The 23,759-nt window shown below is 48.7% G+C and overlaps 1 non-coding gene across 1 annotated transcript; it reads right to left on the reverse strand.

The window, feature by feature from the left end:
• Positions 1–2,719: 2,719 nt before the first annotated feature.
• LOC120096019 (5S ribosomal RNA) lies at positions 2,720–2,838 on the reverse strand. The gene has a single exon (XR_015635008.1). It is a non-coding gene; the product is annotated as a 5S ribosomal RNA (ribosomal RNA).
• Positions 2,839–23,759: the final 20,921 nt, after the last annotated feature.

Consider the following 23,759-nt stretch of genomic DNA (forward strand, 5'->3'; position numbering starts at 1 on the left):
GGCAGGAAGAAAAGACGACTAACAATGTCCATTTGAGTGGGGGCAGGGGTTGAAGAGAGGGGAGAAGGGTGCTGGGGCCAATGGTGGCCCCTCCCTGTTCTGGTTCCATTTTGCCAGCTCATAAAGGTCTTTATTTTAGAAACTTTTATTTTAGGTGTGCATGTGTGTACACGTATCTACATGGAAGGGCAGAAATCAATCTTGGGTTATGTTCCTTAGAAACCACATGTGGAATCTCTTTGTTTGGGACAGGATCTCACCATTGAGTCCTAGCTGCCATGGCTGTCTTAGATCTGATCTTGCTAAAATATTGCCACCCAACATTTTACTGAAGTGTTTGTGACTAATATTATACTAGAGACCCCCCTCTTCTTTTCCCCAATTTTAAGCAAAAATTTGGGCCATATATACATAGTGAGAATATATCCTTTCTGTTTTCTCTCTCTCTCTCTCTCTCTCTATATATATATATATATATATATATATATATATATGTGTGTGTGTGTGTGTGTGTGTGTGTTTAAATATACATATACCATTCTCCTTTTAGTCTTATGTAGACCCATCTGGCTTCAAACTCACAGATATCCTCCTTCCTCAGTATTCTGAGTGACTACTGAAGGGATGCACCACCATGTCTGGCTCTGTGTAAATGTTTGAGGCAAGTTCTCCCACTTGAGTCTAAGGCTTGCTGACCCAGCTAGAGAGCTGGCCAATTGAGTTGCAGGGATCAGCCCAGCACTAGCACTGTAAATCCACATGACCATGCCCAACCCTTTATGCGTGCATGCGTGTGTGTGTGTGTGTGTGTGTGTGTGTGTGTGTGTGTATGTTTGAAACAGTGCTCATGTCAAGGTCAAAGAACGACATGGTTGGTTGGATACTGCATGGATCCCAGGGATTGAACTCAAGCTGTCTTGCTTGGTGGCAAGCTCCTTTACCCATTTAGCCCTCTTGACATCCCCTTAATACTTAGCTTGTGGTTTTGAACACCAGAAACTTCAGAAAGTTGTGACATCTTGCCAGTCGATCCTAGCCGTATGTGAGCCTCCTGCCCTCTTCAGTGCTTACACAAACTCGCCCAGCCTTGGCTTCCTTCTGCAAAACCCATCCACTATCATTACTACTTCATTCATGTCTTGGACATGCCTTCAAGTTAAAAAAAGAATTGGTGTGCCAACCTTTTAAATAGTTGCATGCTATTTCTCTCTTTGGCCAGGTGCCTATTATTCTGTCATTTCCCTATAGAAGGTCAGGGGGTCGTGTCCAGTTTGATCTAAGAAGGGTGCTACCACCAACACCCCCATTCATGTTCTCAGAGGCCTGACTGTTATTTTTCTAGGGAGGGGCTCCAGAACTGGGCCAAAAAGGCCACTCAACTTGGGGATTTTAGATTTACCACATAGCTTCCCAAAGGACCCTAGGCTGTTCTGTGAAAGGTCCATTTCTCCTGTGTTTCATTCTTAAGTTTCCCGTAAGCTCCGGGATCACAAGAAAAGGTTCTTCGCTCTTTTGGGAACAGGACTATAGTTTTTTAGCTGATTCTTATCTCATTTCACAAAGAGGGAGGCTGAAGGCATATAGGGACACCTGAGGCATGGGGGTTGTGGGGCAGGGTGAGGCACAGTGAGGCTTTGGGTAGGAAGAGGGATCTAGAAAGCAGGAAAAGGGTCAGTTCCTTGTTATCCTGTCAGCGGCCGACCCCTGGCATCTCGACTTCTGGGCTCCCAGTGGCCTGAACCTGGCTCCCTGGGAGATTGTGTATATATAGGGTGAGATCTGGAGTGCCTCTGGCCTCAGTCACAGAAGGAGGGGAGTAACTGGGGCTCGGTGCTCTCTTCGAGGCAGTGTTCCAGAAGTGGGGACTCCAGGAGCCCCGAAGGTTCAGACTCCAGAGCTGCTCCAGCTCCATGGGTATTTCTGAAGGCATCCCCTCGCTGAACTTGATCCTTGCCACGTATTTCACCCTCTTCCTCACCTGTGTCTTGGCACCGTCTTAGTAACACACCAGGTTCATCGCAGGCTCTTTGTGCTTCCAGGGGAAACTCTAAGGTGGTAGGAAGGCCTGGAAGGGTTTGTGTGGAGACATCTTTATTTTGCAGTCATCGAGCAGCAGAGGAGGGAAGTGACAACTTGTATGCACCCCGCAGAAAAGGAAGTCCGCGTCTCAGTGGTAGAACGGTAGGCTTCCCAGCATGCACCAGGAGCCCGAGGGTCCCGGTGGTCCTTGCCCTGGCCCTTCAACCTCCAGCAATTTAAGAGTTATCAATAATACCATCCGACAGTCTGGGTTGCCCCCCACAGCGTCCTCAGCTTCTACTGCCTCAACTTTCCCTATCTGGTTAGCGCCAGCAGTGCGCGAATCACGGGCTTCCAGGCACAGGAGCAACAATGAGCTTCTTGTTCACCTCCACGCTGACTGCTCCAGCGGATGCAGATCCGGCCACTCCTTCCTGTCCACGAGGCCTCCCACTGCTGTGCCTCAGTTTCTCCGCTTGGTTACCGGTGACGACTGCGTCCGTCTTTAGGATGTCAGAACGATCACGTGGCTGAAAAGGTGCGTAGAGAAGGCACCTACTCTCCAAGGTCACCTTTAGTTCCTAACGGAGATGGAAGGAGAGATCAGAGACACTCTCACGGGTGGATTGAGGGAGAAAAAGATAACTTTGTGTTCATATAATCATATGAAAGTATTTTTTTTTCTTTTTCTTTTTTTAAAAGCCTACAGCACCCGGTATTCCCAGGCGGTCTCCCATCCAAGTACTAACCAGGCCCGACCCTGCTTAGCTTCCGAGATCAGACAAGATCGGGCGTGTTCAGGGTGGTATGGCTGTAGAGACAAAAGTATTTCTATTATACATTTGTGTGATCCGACATACAAAACTAATAAAGTCAGTCTCCCTTGGCATTTCTTAGGGACAATCAATCCACAAGGAACACTTGAGTTATTCATGTTCCTTAGGGACAATCACCAGGAATACTCAGTTTATCCATGCACTTTCCCATGCCTTCCTACACACTACATGTAAGTATATAAATCTGGCTGGACATCACTCTGTAGACCAGGCTATCCTTGAACTCACTGCCTCTGGCTCCTGAGCACGGAGATCAAAGGTGCACCAGCACAACCAGCCTTCAAAGATATTCTTGAAAACCCAGCATTTTGTCTGTGTCGTTTAAAACACATTAGTGGCCTCAGGAAAGGCGGCTTGGTGCACAGGCTGAAATAATCCATCAGTTACTAGCTTAGCCCCTTCCTTGTATGGTCCCTTTGGGGACACCTCATATAGACATCTTCCTGATCATTGATCTTTGAGCGTGTGCTGTGGTGGTTCTCTGTCTCTGTAGAGAACAGTTCCTGGGCCTCCTGGGAGACGTGTGTCTGGTGTGTAAAGTGACACACAGATTTGAATGTAATATTTACACGTCCTTATCTACTTGGATGGTCCTAGGGATTGAACCCACAGTCTTGCACACACTAGGTAAGTGTTCTACTGCTGAGCTACATCCCCAGACCTCTTTTTGCTTTTCTGACTTAGAGGTTCCAAACATCCTTCTGATAACTCCACCCTCTAGAGACCCAGGGGCCAGAACCACTCATTCTCAGCCTCAGAGATGGGTACCATCAACCCCATGTGTTCCTCTCAATTCCCTTCCTTTCTTCTCCAACCAGGTTCTCTCCTTTTCACCCACCAATGGACAAGGAAGAGGTTGGAGGCAAATAGGTTAGAATGTTCCACAGAAGACCAAAATGCCCTCCTCCATTGGTATTCTGGGTGGGAGGCACTGGGTGAGCTGTCTCCCCATCACCACCGTCCTTCTAGTCCACATGAGGGGTGAGATTTTACCCACACTACTCCAGGAAGGAGCTACGGATATAGGGAAGAAACCCAAGGAGGCTAAACCACACAGGTCCTCATGTAGGAGGCACCTTGAGCAGGCAAGTCCAGAGAGAGAAAGTGGACCAGTGGACGAAGGCTGACCAGGGGTTAGCAGATGACAAGCAGAGCTCTGGAGGCGGGAGGTGATGGCTGTTCGACCATGTTAATGTACTTGAGGCTGCTGAACTTGTTTTCCTAGAAGAGGGAAGGAGGGGCATGTCCAGGCCCCCTCCTTGCACATGGCTGTCCAGCTTCACTGCCACCCACAGCGCAGTGTCTTGTGTGCTAGCTCCTTGCAGCTGTCCAGCAGCTCTCACTGCCCCCAGCCCATCCATCACTCCGTCTCCACTCTCATCCATCTTCCCTGAGGCCTGCCTGCTCATCCGTCAGCCATGGCGACGCGGGCCACCACTCGCCCACCTCTCCCAGCCCACCCACTCATCTTTAGCCACCTGCTGCCACTCCTGTTCCCCTCCATGCCTTCCAAAACCACTTCCTAACCATCCTCCGAGTTTGAAGAGATGCTGGAGAGCCAGTCATGTGCCTTAAGGACAAGATGGCATCACCCTACTCAGAATAGCTGTCCCCCTGTCTGCACCCAGGCACATGGGGTCCTAAGACTGCACAGTGTAGGTGTGTTTGGGAATCTCATCCGGCTGTGAAGAGGGATTCAGGTGGGGTCTAGTGGAACCTGGGATTCTGCATTTCTTACCAGCTTCAGCTGCTGCTCTGTTGGGCCATAGTTTGAGAAGCCACATTTGAGATTCTGTCTAGCTGGTGTTCTGATTTCCAACCCCCAGGACTCCAGATACCTCTGACAAGGTTCTTGCCACCACTGGGGACTTGTACAAGAACTTGTGGGGACACCACCCACGGTACAACCTGATACCCCTCAGCTCATTCTACACTGTTCATCTTGATGGAAGATCTTAGTGGGTGTTGGGGAATACTTTCTTGAAGTCATTGGTAATGAATGTGTCATTGAAAAAAACCAAAGCCCTCATGGGCCTCGGGTGAGCTCAGTGGGCAGAGCTCTTGGGGATGTGCACTTCAAATCCCAGCACTGGGAAGGAGGAGGCAAGGTCAAGAATTTTGGGGTCATTTTTGGCTACCTAGCAAGTTCAGGGTCAGCCTGGGCTACATGAGACCCTGTCTCAGAGGAGGAAGATAAGGGGGGAAATCCCCAAGATATAAGTGAACAATTTCTTAAAGGGTGCTTGGTCCCCTCTCCCCTTGCAACTTACAGTTCTAGAAGTTTAAGGAGAGAAAGGGGGAAATACTGCCCCTGTAGCAAAGGCAGATGTCCCTTTGACCAAGTGATCCACATCTGAGGTGTGAGAAAAGCGCTTCACCATCACCCTTATTTCCCCAACCTCTCTGCTAACTATCCTTCCAATCCATTCATATCCCCAGTCCCCGTCCTTACCCCCACTCCTTCACCCATGCCTTTATCCCCCATCTCCTTATCCCCAATCTCAGATCCCCTATTCTCGAATGCCCCACCCCCACATAACTCACACTTACCTCATCCTTTATATCTTCATCTCCCCAGAACCTCCTTCCCCCGCCACCACCCCCAAATCTCCCACATCCCCATCCACCCCTTCATCCTTCCATTGCCCTGTCCATTCTTCCTTCAACTCCCCATATCTTCATTCCACCCTTCCCATCCCTCATCCCCATTCCTCTCATCCCACCCTTCCCATCCCTCATCCCCATCCCTCCTCTCCCCATCCTTCCCATCCCTCATCCCCATCCCTCCTCTCCCCATCCTTCCCATCCCTCATCCCCATCCCTCCTCTCCCCATCCTTTCCATCCCTTATTCCCATCCCATCCTCCCCATCTCTCATCCCCATCCCCATCCCTTCACCTCACCACTCCACCATCCTCCAACCTCCCTTATCCGCCCTCCATGTTCCCATCCCCTATTCATCAATGTCACCATCCTACCATCCCCTGATGCCCGTGATAAGGCTGAGCAAACGTCTGAATGAACAAACCCCACTATTTTCTTTTCTATGGTTTTCAAGACAATGAGCATTTCAGGTAGCCCAGGCTGGCAGTGAACCAACTATGTAGCTCAAGATGACCTTGAACTTCTGAACTTCTGAGTCTACACCTCCCAGGAGTATGTGCCCATGCTTGACTTACGTGATGCTGCAGATGGTACCCAGGGCTCCGAGCACAGAAAGAAGATTCTCTACCAATGGAATGACACCCCCAGCCCTGGCTTGACTATGTTCTATTTCTAAGAGCAGGTCCTCACAAGGAAGTCTTGAAATCGGTATTTAGTGGCTTTTGTTAAAACAGAACAGAACCGAACCAAAAACAAACCTGACAGCAAATTCATCAGGTGCACGGGGTCTTGCTCTGTTCCTGCCACTCTGTGGGATGTGCACACAGTAAGATGCCCTGACTGCGAGGCCTGTGGGGTGTGCACACAGTAGGTAAAGACTCTTCACATGCCCTGTATGTGAGGCTCACCTTGACCTTTTGAACTAGAAACTGAGGTATACTGTCCAAATCTCTGCTAGAAGTCAGTGTCACCCGGGGGTGTGTGTGTTCATGATGCTCTCTGGTTAACCATACAGGTACACCCTGTTTCCTGATGGGCCCTGAAAGCAGGAAGAGAATTAAAGGCCACCTGCACAGGCTTAGCATGAAGCACTTCTCCTGCTAAGTGCTTTCCCTGCTAAGTACCTCTCTTGCTAAGTACCTCCCCTGGTAAGTACCTCCACTGGTAAGTACCTTCCTTGCTAAGTACCTCCCCTGTTAAGTATCTCCCCCAAACCAGGCTCCTTCATTGCAGGCAGGGTTGGAATAAATGAAAGCAACATCTAGGATGGCCCCTGATGCCCCATGTCCCCTCCCCTTGTTATGCACTCGTGAACCGACCCCTCCCTCCTTGACTGAGAAGAGCCCCTGTGGTTTGCTTCTGGTTGATGGCAAACCCTACCCACGTACCAGCATGTTTTCCATCTTGCTGACACCGATGGGCTAAGTAGCCATGCTGTGGCAGTCTAGGACCCAATAGGCAGCTTCCAGACAACAGTTGCCAAGGAGCAGGGGTGCTCTGTGTGCATGGGAGCAGACCCCCTGCCCTTGGCCAAGCCTTCAGGTGAGACCCAGACCCCTGTGGTTACCTCTGGACACCTCAAGTGCAGGCTCATGTGACCCTGCTCCAGAGGGCTCCTTAAGCAGTGTGAGGACCTGACCCACAGAGCACAGTGCTCAGCTTGAACTGTAACAGCTGAGCGGGGGTAACAGCAAGACCATAGCTTCCATTTTGTAGATAAGAAAGATGAAGTTCAGAGAGGTTGTCTGCCTGGCCTGAGAGGCACAGCAGGGACTGACACCATAGTCAGACTCTTGTGGCCCTCTGCTCTCTCCCATGTCACCTGCTGTCCTTGGGAAATGACTTGTCTCTGAGTGCCCTCCTGCTCTGCCTGTCACCTGCCCTGGGGAGCAGCGTGGGGGCCAGGGTTTGTAAAACAGTGTCCGGCTGTCAGCACTGGCATTTGTCAAAGGAAGTGACTGCTCTTGGGTCCCATCACCCTTCCCAAAGTGGACACTGCTTTGGAGGAGTGTGAATGAAGGAGCTTGTCAGGCTCAGGCTGGGGGAGGGGCGGAGCTGTGCTCTGACCCAGTGGGACAGATAAGGGAGTCACTGCCCAGGGCTGAAGTGGCTTCTCCTCCGAAGCGGCTCATGGGGAGGGGTGGGCAGTGGGTGAGGGGGTGGGCAAAACAGAGACCACTTAGTCCAGGTCTTCCTGTTGTAGAGACCCAGACCTGAAGAATAGGTGGGAAGGGCAGGGATCACATGGCCTGTCTCTATGGAAACCGGTGATGTGGAGGCAGGTGATGGATGTGGACGTGAGTTCCACAGAACTCAGTGGAAGCCACAGGATTCCTTGCCACCTCAGGGGTAGGGAGAATGGGGTACAGTTCCCCAAGTGTAAGAGTCAAAGTCAGAGTTTGGTGAGATGGATGTCCTAGGGTTGTAAGCCATTGGTAGGTTGGTTGGTGAAGCAGGCAGTTTCAGAAGCCAGGGCTATGTGAAAAAATCACCTGTCACTGCTTTCTGAATAACCCCATAGTCCACAGGGACAGGTAGCTGGATGAAGGGATGTATGCATATAAGTCATTGCCAGGCAACAAGGGACTAGGAATGGGTTACATAGGAACTGGAGACACCAGCTTGGCATGGTGGCGCAGGACTGCAGTCCCCAGCACTGGGGAGGCAGAGATAGAAGAATCCTGAGTTTGAGTTCAGCCTGGAGTTCATAGAAAGACCTGTGAAATTATGGAATCCTCAGGAAAATGGAGGGAACTGAAAAAATATTGAGTGGGGAAACCCAGGCTCAAAAGGACAGACACCGCATATCCTCTCCCTTATGTGGTGCCTGGAGTCTTATTTCTATATGTGTATGCATTTCTCTCCCTCTCCCTCTCCCTGTTGTCTCCCTCTCCTCTCCTTCTTCCTCTCCTTCTCCCTTCCCTCTCTTCCCCTCCCCTTTTCTCTCTCTGTCTCTGTCAGTCTCTCTGTCTCTGTCTGTCTCTGTCTCTGTCTCTGTCTCTGTCTCTCTGTGTGTGTGTGTGTGTGTGTGTGTGTGTGTGTGTGTGTGTGCATGTGTGCGTGTGTGTAGAGGCCAGGGCACAAGAAAGAGGCTCATGCACACGGGGAAAGGGCCTTGACAGGGGCGTGGTGAGGGCAATAAAATATGTGTGGTTTTAAAGTGGGAGAGGGGATACTGGGGAGGTTTAAAAGGGATGAGGAAAGTGGAATTGAGGAGGGGAGGGGAGCAAGGGAGCGGGAGAGGCACCCAAGGCACCAAACTAATTAAAAATAATGAAAAGAAAAGAAAAAAAAAACAGCCTCCCTCCCAAATGCAATGGTGGCCAAGGCCCCACACTTGCTTGAATGAATGGCTTCAACAGTCCCTTAAGATTCTTAAGCGTTTTCTAAGTGTCAGGGTCCAGGCAAGGTATGGGACACAGTGGGATCAAGATGGATACAATTCTTGCATGACCGAGCTTTCCTCCCCGTGAGGGGAATCTAGCGATTGCTATGTAACAAGTCCCAGCTTTGACTACTAAGGGCAGCATGTCCACCGTGGGTCTGGCATCCAGGCAGGACTCAGCTGTGTGGCTTTTCTACCCTAGGTGGTGCCCGCTGATGTCCTTCATGTGCTTGGGTTTAGATGGAGCACTTAGATGGTCTCTCCTTCTCAGGAATCTCTAGACATGTGGTTTCGGTCCCTGGAGGTCTAACCTCATCTTCAAGAAGGGGAAATAACCACTCTTAAAGGGATTGCAAGTCTTCCAATGACCATTACAGCCTAAGGATGAAAGAAAGGGCCAGGGCGAATTCAAGGGGGATAAGAAGGATTCACCCTCTTGCTATGAGCTGCGGTGGCCGCAAGGTGGGGAAGGGATGGTTGGGGAATGGATATTGTGAGATCATTCATGCTTAGGCTTCTATGATTTCTCCCCAAGCATAGAATGAAAACGTGTCACTGCCATTTTCCACGGCATGGAATCTAGAGTGGGTGGTAACGCAGCTTCTGATGAGCTGGCCAGTTAGTGGGGATGCTGGTTGGAGCCTGCCTATGACTTCCTGGCTCTTCTGTCTGCAGTATCTCAGCTATGATAAGTCAGGACTCTCTTGTTAGATTCTTGGATCAATGCACAGGTAGACACATCCCCATATTTATATGATCTCTTAGCCACTGATGCCCTTTAATTTATTTTTTTTTGCATTTATTTACTTATCTTTGTGTGCTTCTCTGTTTGCTCAATGTGTGTGAAATTCAGAGAATAACCTGCAGGAGTCAGTTCTCTCCTTCTATCATATATACCCAAAGGGTCAAACTCAAGTCACCAGGTTTGGTTTTAAGCACCCTTACCCATTGAGCCACATGGCTGGTCCTTAGCCTCTGATTTCTCATTAAAAGTATGACTCTTTTTGAGAAAGCAAAAATGATCTATAGTATCTATGTTCAGAATAGCTTTTGTTGTTAGAAGAAAAAAAAAAAAACCCAAACCTATGAACTACCCATTGAACCAATATCTCAAGTTCAGAATTACCTTGCATTTGCTTTATCTGTGATGCACCCAAATGGTGGTAACAGTTGCTCCAGAATAGACAACACGCTTTGCACTTGAACTTGGTCAAAAGGCCGAGAAGTGACAGCCAGCATGCCTTGACCGGGTGTCCCATGAGCCACGGTGCCTCTTGACAACTGTCAGAGGCAAAGGGCTGTTTTCACGATCAGGCAAGTTGTGCAATCATGGGGTGAAGATTCTCCTCTCTTGAAAAGTCCCTTACAGATGACCTGGGAGAGCCCAGATGGCCACCACACACCCTTGTATCCCAGGTGGGAGGTCCTGGAATTTTGGAGACTGACCATTGGGAACTCAAAGCCTACTTATCTGACATTGGCTGGAAAAGCAAGTTTGTCTTTAGTGTACTGGGTCCCAAATAAAACCACCCTCCAGAGAGATACCAGTCCTGTCTTTCAAAGCAGTTTGCTATCCAGGCTTTCAAGAAGACACGAGGCCCCGCCTCAGACACAAGCGGGGGATGTGCAGGACTTGTCTAGAAATGCACTATGTGCCAAACACGGAGCTCTGACCTTAAATGCTCAACTCATCTTGAAGTGGGTCCTGTGAGGTAGGCATAAGCATCCTGTCGTCCAGTTAAACAAACTGATCTTGCCTAGGTCATTTGAGCTTTGTTCTTCAAGGCTAACAACTGGTACAAGCAGGCTGATCCTTGGTCCATATGGTTCTCATAGCAATACTCTTGATCCTGGAGCTGTGGGGAAAGATGATAGCAAAAGGCATCTATAGGTAACTTCTATTGTTAGAAGGATTTTGTGTGTGTGTGTTTGTGTGTGTGTGTATGTGTGTGTGTGTGTGTGTGTGTGTGTGTGTGTGTGTGTACCTGTAGAGGCCAAAAGAGTGTGTGAGATCCCCTGGAGCTGGAGTTATAGTCGACTGTGAGTCCTACAACATGGGGTCTTGGATCTGAATTCTTGTCCCTTGGAAGAGCTAGCAAATGCTCTTAACCTCTGAACTGTTGCTCTTATAACCTGGTCCTAAATGTCTTCCAAAGGCATGTGTGTTTGAGGCTTCCTCTCTAGGGGCCATGCTGTTGGGAGGTAGGGGGACTGTTAGGAGGCTGTCTGAGTTAGGGTTTTTATTGCTGTGAAGAGACACCATGACCAAGGCAACTCATAAAGGGGCAACATTTCATGAGTCTGGCTTACAGGTTCAGAGATTTAGCCCATTACCATCGTGGCGGGAACATGGCAGTGCACAGGTGGACATGGTGCTGGAGGAGCTGAGAGTTCTACATCTTAATCTGCAGGCAGCAGAAGAAGTCTGTGTGCCACACTGGGTGTAGCTTAAACATATGAGACCACAAAGCCCGCCCCCTACAGTGACATACTTCCTGCAACAAGGCCACACCTCCCCGTACTGCCACTCCCTATAGCCAAGCATTCAAACACGGGGGCCATTGCTATTCAAACCACAAAGGCGGAGAGGTCTCTTTAACATTGGGGTGGTGCTCTTGATGGGATGTGGGTCCATGGCTCTCTGCCCCATACCCTTGTGGTGATGTACTGTCTCACTACAGGCCATGAGCAATGGGCACAGTTGATCATGGATAAGACACCTGGCTCTACATTCTCAAGTGCCCATTGTTAGCTGAGTGGATCCTCTTCAAACTTCACAGCAATCTGCCTGATGGCCACGGTCATTGAGCCCCTTCACAGACAAGTGTCTTTCTGATGTCACATAATGACTGACTTGGGATTCCAGCCCAGGGGTGGCTCAGGCTCAGGCCTCTCCCACCAAACGATGCTTTCTGTTCTCCTTAGCCCTATGAGTGTGCTAGAACAGGACCAGCAGCTGTTACACATCTCTCTCCCATTAAGCTCAGCTGGTCAGGCTTGCTGGTAGGTGCTGAGCCATCTGTCCTGTGAAGGAGACACACTGAGAACGCCATTACCGTGGTGGGGTGAGCTGGCGCTAGGCTTTGAGGTTTCTCCCACTGTCTAGTCTGCAGAGGGAAGACATGCTTCTTGACTTTCCTTCCAGGTTGCAGGGGTGGGCAGAAGTGGAGAAGGGGAAATGAGGAGCCCTTGAGATTGAGTGCAATGGGAAGGTTTGGCTAGGGAAGTAGCGAACTTGGCTACAGGGTAGGCTGTGGTTACAGAGTGCCAGAGTTCCCCAGTTGGGGAGTTGCTGTTTTTTGTTTCCACATCTGCCAATCAAAGATGATGAAAGGCACACAGGTGTGCTTGAAGGACCAGGTGAAATAAATCCTGTATGCCAGGTGGTGGCTCTGATCACGTAGCCAACCATGTGGCATCTTCAATAGGACTTTCGTCTCTTGGCTTTGTCCTCCACTTAATCTCCCAGGCACAAAAGGGTCCACACACACACACACACACACACACACACACACTACACACACACATGCACATGTATACACACTGTATACACATGCACATGTACACACACACGAATGCACACACATGTGTACATACACACGCACACACACTCACGATAGTAGATAATATCCCAAGACTCTACTGCTCTGTCACAGTGGAAGGCCATGGACTCATCTAGAAGCGATCTAGATGGCTGGTCTCCCATTGATGTCCCCACCACCACCACCATGAACACAGCAGAAACCCAGAGTGACCCTCTTTCCCTGTATTGTCCTGAGAAGTGAGCAGTTGCCTCCAGAGACCAAATTCTTGTCAGCCCCTGGGCAGACAGGAAGTACTTGCTCTGCACCGGAAGTGGCATCTTCCTTGAGGACCCGAATCCTTTCAGCTTGGCTCTCGGAGGTCGAGTGTTCTAATAAACACTTGTGAACTGTAAGCTTTATGACAGGCTCCTTCCTAGGCTCAAGGACCCCATACCCGACGGGGTGACATATGGAGCCGTCCTGTTCTTGGCTGCTCTCTCCTCTTCGTTCTCATCTGCCCCTCGAGTCCCCTCGTGGTTCTCCCTGCTGCCTGTCACTGACAGCACGGCCAGCCTCAGAGCTGGGTGACCTTTCAAAGACACCGGGTTTTGTTTAATTTTCAGAACTCACCTCTCTCTGGGCCTGCTTATCAGAAGCTTCGAGGCCCCAGCTGGGGATGGATGCTATTTGGCACTTCTCCCCGAGCCTCTGAAACAGATGGGCCAGTGAGACCTGGGAAGAGAAGAAAGCCGGCAGGAAGTGGGGTGGGAGTAGACGAGAGTAACCATCAAGGAAGGACAGAAAGCCGCCATGCTTGTTGTACTGCCAGGGCTGCCTTTTCTGAAAGCCTTCGTTTTTGTCTTTGTTCCCTTGTGCAAGGTCCTTCATGCAAATAACTGCACCTTGAGTTTACAGAGTTCAGAGACACCACGTGTGTAGATGCAATAGCACAACAACGCGTAGGCATCCTGCTGTTCCCTCCATTTCACGTGTGGGGAAACTGAGGCACGCAGAGGCAAGTCACTCCCCACTCCCTTCTTTTACGAGGGAGGGTCAATAGGCCTGATCTGCAAGGTTGTCTGTGAACTGTCATAGCTGATGATGGTGGTTTTAATTCGTGTGCTTAGAGGACAATATTCTACTGCAGTAGATACTCCACACAGAGATGTGTGGAGACACCTGAGTGCTTGGTTCAGCGGGTCAGTCCTGAACCAGAGCTGGATGGTGGTACAGACCCTGGCTATCTTGGAGGAGAAGGGCCATTGAATGTCTTAGACCAAGAACTCCCATCTTGGGTTCCTCCACCAGGAGGAGTCGAGTTCCTTCCTTTCGGAGTCTGACCATCTGGGTCACCTGCTCCTCAAGCTCTTTGAACATGGAGAATGAGACCCAGATGGGTATGGTCCAGCTGCTTAAATTCTTTCTTTCCCAACTTGATTTCGTTGTGGCTCCTCTCCTGCTCTCTAGAGTTCACCCAGCACCATGTCTTACTGTCCAGTCTGCTTTCCTAAGTGTATACATTCCTGTCCTCCTCATCTTTGCCTCAACCCCATCTTTGAAAGATGCTTGGTTTTCAGGGTCACATAGAATTTGACAGTATAAAAACAGACAATGGCCCATTGGCAGGAGCTGTGTGCCAATCAATGTGTCTCAGACAGGTGGCACCAGGGTAGGCAGACACCGTCTTTGACCTTTCCTCTCACATAGCATGGGAGGGTGACCAGGTTGGTGCCATCTGCATTGAGAAGTTAGGGCAAGGAAGAGCCAGGTGTGGGCAGAGGTGGGAAGGGGTGGGAAAGAGTGGGCAAGTGAGGGCAGGGCAGGGTCAGGAAGGGTAGGGTAGGGAAGGGTAGAGAAGGGCACAGTCTTTACCTCACTGGGGAACTTGCTTTATACCAATGCAAAGTTATCTTAACCATTTCTATTTTCTTTATCTCTGTGCTTGGGTCTATTTTTTATCACATGAGATAGTACCTATCTATAATTTTATTCTTTCTTGATAGACTAGCACCCAGGAAAATGTAGATACCCAGGAGGCCGTGCTGGGGACAGCTGTGTTTGCTTCCAATAGCTTGTAGCTGCTCCTTCCAACAACCCTTCACAAAACATACTCTAAGCATGCATGCATATATGTGACCATACAGTTGAACAACTTTATAGGCATACAGGTGAATGCTCATGCCAACATCTCAAATGCACACATCAAAACATACACGAACACAGGCAAATGCTCTTGCATGCACATGAACACTCTCCTATGCACACATGTGAATGCTCTCACAAACACACATACTTTTGTGTCAAAACACTGGCTTTGGGTAGGTTTCTGAGTCATATAAACCCTTATACCTTATCTACTGGATGTAGATTTCATTCGAGCTTTCCCATGAATGGAGGGTGGGTGTGTGATGTTCCACCATGTAGTCTGAAAGTCCTAAAGGGTGTGACACTGGAGGGTCTACCAAGTGCCATAAGCTAATCTAATTGCTCCCATGACTCCAGCAGTTCAGTTTTGTCATGTCCAGGTTCAGAGGAAGGGAAACTGACAGTCATTAAGCTTAATAACCCATCCTTTAACAAAAGGCAAAACTGAACCACACATGCCGTTTCCTAAACCTAAGCCTTTTTGTCGGCGCCAGCACCGACACACTACCGAGAATCGGGCGAAAGCCTACGGGATGAAAGAAACACACATACACACACACAGGTTATCGTGTCAAGCCAGGAGAGGAAGAGAGGAAGAGAGGGAGAGAGAGAGAGAGAGAGAGAGAGAGAGAGAGAGAGAGAGAGAGAGGAACAGCGAGAGTGAGGAAGAAGAGTGAGAGACTCCTGTAGCTTTATTCACCACTTATATACCCAAGTCTCCAGGTAGAAAATATCTGGGAAGCACAGTGGGAAACCCTGGCTCCTGACTACCTGGCTCGTGAAAGGCTGAGGAAGTAAAAGGCAGAAGTAAATTGACCACCACCCAGGTGTGGTCCGGGTGTGTCAGTTCCACATGCATCAGCCGGGCTCAGCAGAGGTCATGCAGTGGAGACACTGGGTGTTTACTACTTGGTCTTTTCTTCCTGTGCCGTAAATACATGGGAGAGGCCTCTGTCCAACAATCCCATGACTTTTACTGTGGCCATGCAGTTACAAAGCGGCCAGGCCCAAATCCAATATGGCACTACACCTTTTCCAGTTGCCTCCCTGTATTTCTTGTGCAGGAGATCAGCCTTGGAATGGTCTAGAACAGGTGATATCAACATGTGAGTCACAATTCCTTTGGGGGAGTGTCAAACATTCCTTTCACGGGGGTCATCTAAGACCATTGAAAAACAGCCATTTGCATTATGATACATAACAGTAGTAAGATTTCAGTATGAAGTAGCAATGAAAATAATTTTATGGTGTGTGTGTGTGTGTGTGTGTGTGTTGTCACCACAACATGAGAAACTGTATTAAAGGGCTGCAGCACTAGGAAGGTTGAGAACCACTGCTCTAGAATAATAAATGGTACAAAATCATGCCATTAGAAGTGTTTAGAATTAAGGGCCTGGGGAAATGCTCAGCAGGTAATGTGCTTTCAAGTATAAGAGAGTTCCAAGTACCCACGGCCCATAGGAAAAAAAAAAAGCTAGGTGGTTGTGTAGGACCGCCTATGATCCTAGTATGCAGTTGGAATCCCCAGAGCAGCTGACTAATCAGACTAGTTGAATAGTGAGCCACGTAGACAGTTTGTCGAGGCATAGATCTTGAGGAATCCTCACACACTGTCATTGGGAGCATCCAGATCACACTTTACAATATTATCACACAGCAATCAACGTTAAACCCCTCTAATCTATGGTACTGTGATTTTGCTCCCTGTACAGAGAGATGAATCCAAGGATGTCCTCAGCAGCTTGGCCTCACCACCTCAGGGGCTGAAAACTCATAGAACCAAAGGAAAGGATACATTGTAGCTTACAATGGCAACATTGTAAAAACTTTCAGTAACAAAGGAAAGGATACATTGTAAGTTAAGATGACAACATTGTAAACCTCACAAAAACCAGAGGAAAGGATACATTGTAACCTAAAATGGCAACTTTGTAAAAAACCCATAAGAATTAAACTAAGGGGGGTTGGGGATTTGGCTCAGTGGTTGAGCGCTTGCCTAGCAAGCGCAAGGCCCTGGGTTCGGTCCCCAGCTCCGGAAAAAAAAAAGAATTAAACTAAGGAAACAATACAAAGTAGCCAGTTAGACCCTAGTGCACCAAGAGTTCAGAACAAGGTCTTAGGAACCTGGACCTACCAGAGTGATAGAACCTAGCTAGCCAGGAATGATCAAGGTGTCCTTCATGTAAAACACATGTGGGGCTAGAGAAATGGCTCAGTGGTTAAGAGTACTGACTGCTTTTCCAGAGGTCCTGAGTTCAATTCCTAGCATCCACATGGTGGCTCACAACCAACTGTAATTGGATCTGATGCCCTCTTCTGGTGTGTCTGAAGATAGCTACAGTATACTCACATACATAAAATAAATAAATTAATTAATTAAAAAAATGCATTGCTTATTGGATGACTGGACAACCACTTACCATGTGATTCTGGCCACTGATGTGGGGGCCCAGGAGAGAGGAGCTTTGCAAAACCAAACCCAAACCCAGGCAAGTTCACACTCCATAAGAAGCAAATGGCTTGCTTGGAAGCCGAGCATGCACACTTTAAAAACTACCAGTGTGTGCCGGGAGAAGGCTCAGTGGGTAAATCGCTGGCTGTCCAATACGAAGATCCACGTTTAATACCAGGTGTCCAGGTAAGAGGGCTGCATGACAGTGTGGACATCTGCAATCCCAGCGCTGGGAAGGCAGATCCAGGGAGAGGTCTGACAGGGACTGAGAAAGACACCCAGCATTGGCCTCAAGCCTCCACATGAGCAAACACACAAAACAAAGTCTAAATATGCATTCAAGACAGGCCCATGAATTCCATGATGGGTTCACGAGATTAAACTGAGCTGTCAAAATTCCCACAGTTCAAGCTGCCCACTCAGACCTCCTCCATCTGCCAGCTCTGGCTTCAGTCTTCCATGCTTAGGTGCATGAGGTGAACTTAACCTCTCCAGTGGCTCCGTTTGTCACTTGGCAAAGCAAATAAAAATGCCACAAAACTATGGCCATTGACTGCCCCTATGAGATGCCTGTGAACTTGGATACTCCCTTGATTCTTCTGTCATATTAAGTTGGGTCTCAAGAGTCTTCTCTAAATCCTACCTGGTATCTGTGTGGAGTTCAAGGAGGAGTCATGCTCACCTCAGCCACCAGCCCCTCTCCTCTGAAGAGCACCAGTTGGTACTACCACCATGAACATTTCCCCCCCTCCTCTTCCTCCTCTTCCCCCTCTTCCTCCTCCTCTTCCTCCTCTTCCTCCTCTTCCTCCTATTCCTCCTCCTCCTCCTCCTCCTCCTCCTCCTCCTCCTCCTCCTCCTCCTCCTTCTTCTTCGGTGGGAGATGTATTTGTAGTTTCCATCATGGAGGCCAAAGAAGGACATCAGGGACCCTGCCTGTCACTCTCTACCTTGTTCCCTCACGATGGGGTCCTTGTCAGCCCTAACAGCTAGCAAACTCCTGCAATTTTCCTTTCTCTACCCTCCCATAGCAGTAGGTCATGCCTGGTTTATTACGTGGGTGCTGGGGACTTGAACTCTGGTCCTTAAGTGCCCACGGAAGTCTCTTACCATTAAGAGACTTCCTCAGCCCCTTCTTTGTTCTTTAAGAGAGGGTCTCATGTAGCTCAGGCTGGCTTTGAACTCCCTAGGTGTCTGATGATGATCTTGAGGGTTTGAGCCCCACCCTTCTTCCTTCAGTGCCAAGATTACAGACCTGAATGCCCATGCTTGATTTTCAGTGTTGGAGATGGAACCTAGGGTTTCATGTAGGCTAGGCAAGCACTCTACCACTGAGCTATATCCCACATCTCATACTGTTGGCCCAAATACCTTATTTGTTCTGCCATTAGGACTTCAGCAGGTCCAACTGCCATCAAGACAGAGACCAAACTAAGTCCTGCTTTACAGGGCTTTGCCAGAGTTTTTTTCTCATCTTCTGCCTGGTTCCAGGAATCAGGTTCTCTGAGGGCAGCTTGAACGCTTCTGCTCCGGGACCTTTGCATGTGTTGTTCAGGCCCACATCACACAGCTCTCTCTGAAATCTCCAGCTAGTTCATATAGGTATGTTAGTTACTTCTGCTTTCTTCTCCTTTTTTCTTCATCATCCCCCCTTATTGGTGACATTTATTGTCACCACGGTGGCAGTTAATTGTTTTCAGCATCCCCTCATTTGACCGCCTGCTCCAGACTTTATTGCCTTGGCGTCTATCTGGGGAAACTGAGGCACAGAAGGACTAAGCTGCTGCAGCTGAAGTCTCAGGGCTGGAGAGCCCCGGAGTTGAACTTGAACTCAGGAAGTCTGGCCGTGACTGAGGGAGAACAGGCTACAGTCCTCTGCCTCTCAATTATGACTGCGGTCACCCTGGAGCTTTGAGCATGGTAGACATATGGTGGTTATCACCAACAAGGAAGGAAGAACAGAAGTCATTTCCCCCTCTTTATTCCTGAACTGGCTCAAAACCAAACCACCCCCCCCAAAGAAAAAGCCAAGTAACCAGGCCAGAAGTGACATGGGTGTGCACACAGGTACATTCATCTACATACGTGTGAGCACTAGTTAATAGAAAGAGTCCCCTCACTGAGCTAGGCTTTCCCTCTCTGGAGGGAATCACAGTCCCTGCCTCCCCCTGCCCCATTCCCTGCCGCCTGCTCAGGGTCTCTGCACAGAACCACTCCACCAATTCATCAGGGGCCGTCAGCCTCTTGGAGCTGTTTAGGGCATAAATCAAGTGGCGGCCAGGAGGAGAGGCTTAAAAAAAGGTAGTGGGGAGAGAAAAATCGGGGAAGGGGGTGAGGGGAGCAAGAGCGATGGAAGAGAGGGTGGGGAGGAGAGAGATCAAAGGCAAAAATTCATCAGAGATAACGGAATTATTTATTTTTCCTGCTCTCAGTCTCTGGGCCTTTGAGGAGGTCACACTGATGTATTTGTGCGTCTTGGGGCCGTCTGCTGCTGGAGGCTCCCCCCTCAGCCCCCCAAGGCACACTGCTTCTATCAGCAGCAGCTGCCCCTTCTATGTTGCCCTTGGAGCCTTTTGAAGTGGGCCCTGCCGGTGTTTATTCACCCGCGTGTAAGAAACGTGTGCTGGGTGCTAGCAGCGCAGCTGGGGGAAGGAGAGACGGGGGTCCCCTCATCCGTCACCAGCGTGTTTATTTGGGTACCACGGCGAGCCTTTCTCCACTTATTACTCAACGTCCCCTGCAGACGATGGCATCCCCATTCCGGGGGCGTGGGGTAGGAATAACAAACACGGGGCCACCTCTGCCCGAGGCGCCCACTGTGCTCCAGTGTCATGCTGCACTTGGCTTTCTGAACAAAGATGAAGATGAGGGGCTTCAACTCTATTAGATTCATCAAAATCCTCAATTGCTCTCACCCATGTTGCAGGTGGGGAAACTGAGGCCCAGAGAGCTTAAGGTAGGTAATGAAACGAGGACGATATGTGGTGCACAGCAAGGCTGATAAACGTGGTAGTGAAGGTTGGACCATTGGCTCTGGGTTCCGTAGGATTACTACGGCCCCTCATTCTGAAATACCATCTCTCTTCCTGCTCTGATTTTTAGTTGTTTGGCTAAAAGCTCATGGCATTATCTTAGAACTCACAGCACTGGAAATGAAACCCAGGCCTTGAGCCTGCTGAGCAAGTGCTGAGAGGCTGAGCTAGCCCCCAACTCCTATATCATCCGTTTTAACAGACCCGCTAGTTAACAGACTCCATCAAACTGTAGGTCACAACCCCATAGCAGACATGAATTGGCAATGGTGAAAGGTGTTTGAAAATACAGTGGCGTTAAGTTCAAAATCCAAGGTGTTTCTGGAAGAACTTATATGGTTTGCATCACGTGACATCATGCAGCCTCAGTGCAGAACGTGTCACGCATGCGCAGTTAGCATGGTGCGAGCACTTGCTCCAGACGCCGTAGTGAGCACTGCTGAAGCCTCCCCTGCGAGGATTCCAGACCTTTGTGTGTCAAGAGCTGCAGAGATCACCAGCCATTCTGAAATTTCTGCATTTGCGGGAACAAGTTAAATAAAGACAGGCTGGGTGCATGTGTGTGGGAGTGCATGTGGAGGTCAGTGGTCACCTTGAGTGTCATTTCTCAGGCACTGTCCACCTGCTTTTTGAGATATGGTCTCTCACTTGGCTTGACCGTTAAGACACAGGGATCCTCCTGTCTCTGCTTCCCTAGTGTTGGGACTACCCGTGCACGACACTGTACCTGGCTCTTTTACATGGGTTTCATTAAAAAAACCACAAGTTTCTTTAGGAACTGTGAAAATCCCAGCACTCAGGAGGCAGAGGTAGGCAGATCTGTGAGCTCGAGGTCAGCCTGATCTACACAGTGAGTTACATACAGGACAGCGAGGGCTACACAGAGAGACCCTGTGAAAAACAAACCAAACAAAATTGTGAAATACCATTTTGGCTTCAGATTACTACGAGCTGAGTTCCCAACACTGTCGGAAGTGGCCCTAAACATATTTATGCCATTCTGGGCTGTGTATTTACACAGAGAGGTGGTCTCAGCAAAGAGGGCCATAAGATCAAAACCTATCAAATCCACTTCCTATTAAACAATTAGGCCATGACTATTCTTCAAGACAAACAAGCACTTCCATCTCCTCAGTATGAAATTTCCTTTCTTTAATAAACACATAATTATACATATAGCAGAGAATTGTTTAAAACATGATTTATTACTATTATTTGTATACACACACACGTTTGTGTGTGTGTGCATGTGTTTGTGTAGTTCATATATATGTGCACATGTGGCCCTTGTGTGAGTATGTATATGTGTCATTCATGTATACGCATTCATGTTTATGTATGTATGTATGTATGTATGTATGTATGTGTAGTTCATGTGTGTTTGTGTGGTTCGTGTGTGTGTGTGTGTGTGTGTGTGTATGTGATCCATTCGTGTGTCTCTGTGCATGTGTGTGGTCCATGCATGTGTGTGTATGTGTATGTATATGGCTCATGTGTGCATGTGTGTATGTGTGTTTGCATGTGTGTTTGCGTGGTTCGTGTGTGTGTGTGTGTGTGTGTGTGTGTGTGTGTGTGTGTGTTCATGTGAGGACCAGACACTGTTAAAACTGCTTAAAACCTTTGCCCACTTTACTCTCAGGACAGCTCTCAGGCACTAATGCTCCCATCTTTAAGGTGGGGAAACTGAGGCTCAGACTTTATGGACAATCCTAGAAGTGTGCCTTAGATCTTCAAGGACTGCCTGTGAAAAACCTGGTTTTCATTTTATATGTCTCTAAGAGCAGCCCCCAGTGTCAAAGTGTAGGGAGCTCAGCAGCTCTGGTATGGAATGCCTGGGACAGAGAGCTTAGAAACAAAAGTGTCTGGGGGAGGGGAGTGGAGAGTAGCATGGGGAGGGATCCAGGCTGTGGGGCCTCCTGTGTCCAGACATCTTCCTGTCTTCCCAAAACCAGCGGCCATGGGGCTGAAGGGATAGCTCAGCAGATCTGGTTCCCAACATTCATGTTGGCATTTTACAAGCACCTGAAATTCCAGCCTCAGGTTAAAGGATGCCCTCTTCCGGGCCCCATAGGCATTGCACTCATATGCAGACACACACTTAAAGCTTGTTTAAAAAGTCTGTGCAGAAGGGGCTGGTGGGAGCCCTCTGGGCATGAGGGGTACAGCCTGCTTCTGATTTAGCAATCATTATTTACTGGTGTCAGGAACGGAGCTTAGGAAGGCAGATGCTGCCACATGACCCTCGATCTGGCGTGGGAGCTTGCTCAGTGACACAGGAGACCTTACAGTCATGTGATGCTCTGAAAGAGATGCAGACATCCACCAAGACTTCTGTTTTATTCTTGGGGACGCACTGATGGCTTCTGGCTTCCAGATCAGGTAGACTACTGAGACTTGTTGCTGATAGAGGGTTCAAGACTATTGTGAGACCTAAAGCCTAGATTTCTAATGTCTCAGTGGGGTTTCTAGTCTCTTTTCTTTTGAAACTCCAGCTAGGGCTTTTCCTTTTCCTCACTTAACTGGGGACCTTCCTAGAAGAAGACATGACTTTGACACGGTCTGATCTGGCCTGCTTTAGGTGTCTTCCAGTGTTTTTCTATATATAAACACACTACTCTGTGTTTTTTTAAAAAAGATTTATTTATTTAGTATATGTAAGTACACGGTAGCTATCTTCAGACACACAGAAGAGGACATCAGATTTCATTACAGATGGTTGTGAGCAACCATGTGGTTGCTGGGATTTGAACTCAGGACCTCTGGAAGAGCAGTCAGTGCTCTTAACCACTGAGCCATCTCACCAGCCCACTCCTCAGTTTTTAAGCATAACTTTTGCACAGTATATACTACCATCCCATGGTCATGTACACTGATTAGCCTCATTGATTTTGTCAATCAGCACAATGCTGATGGATCCTCCTCTTGGGCATTTAGGTTATATTCGTTGCCATCTCCTCTTGGTGTGTGCCCAGGTCCCTCCCACCCTCAATGTCCACAGTGACAGGGACACAGCACATCCATATCCATTCTGAGAGCGCTTGCAATTTATTTCAGTGAAGATAGAATGGCATAGGTTCTGCTCACGTAGTCTTTCTGGGCTCTTAGAGCTGGGCTTTACATCAATAAGCATACCCAGAGGAATGGGACACAGGTCAGACGTTAGGAACGTCTGTGTGAGCTTGGGGACACTTTTGAGAGGAATGGGTCCCTCATAGATAAGACAGTGTGATAACCAGGCTGGAGAAATGGCATGGAGCTTATAATAGAGGCTTTAACTTGGGGTTTGGTTCACAGTTACTGGTCACACAGTAGGAATCACTAGTTGGAGCAAAAACCAGTTCCTGGCAGCATTGTGCAGACAGCATAGAACGCATTGTTTAATGCTCAATAACCACGCTGGCCCCTTAACCTTTACATGTTACAACCATCCAAACTCTAGACTTTTCTATTTCTTGCTTACATCCCCTTGTCAATGACACCAGACCAGACTCAGTTCTGGAGGAGGAAATGAGATAGAACTGTGCTCTTCAGCAAGGTCCTATCCAAAACTAGGCAGTGTGATCTCAGGCAGGGGATAGGTGGCCTCAAATCCCGCTAATTAAATGGGCTTTACATCATTCCTTGCATTTCATGGCTAACCCCAGCTCTTCTTTACCAACACAGCCGTGTTCTAGGCACAGGAACTGAGTGACAGAGCATTTATGTGACCCAAGAGGTAGTGTCTGCAACCCTGCTGAGGCAGGTTTGCTGTTGCTGTGTGGTAAGC

The sequence above is a fragment of the Rattus norvegicus genome, chromosome 12 (assembly GCF_021556685.1).
Source record: "Rattus norvegicus strain SHRSP/BbbUtx chromosome 12, alternate assembly SHRSP_T2T, whole genome shotgun sequence".
Lineage (NCBI taxonomy): Eukaryota > Metazoa > Chordata > Mammalia > Rodentia > Muridae > Rattus > Rattus norvegicus.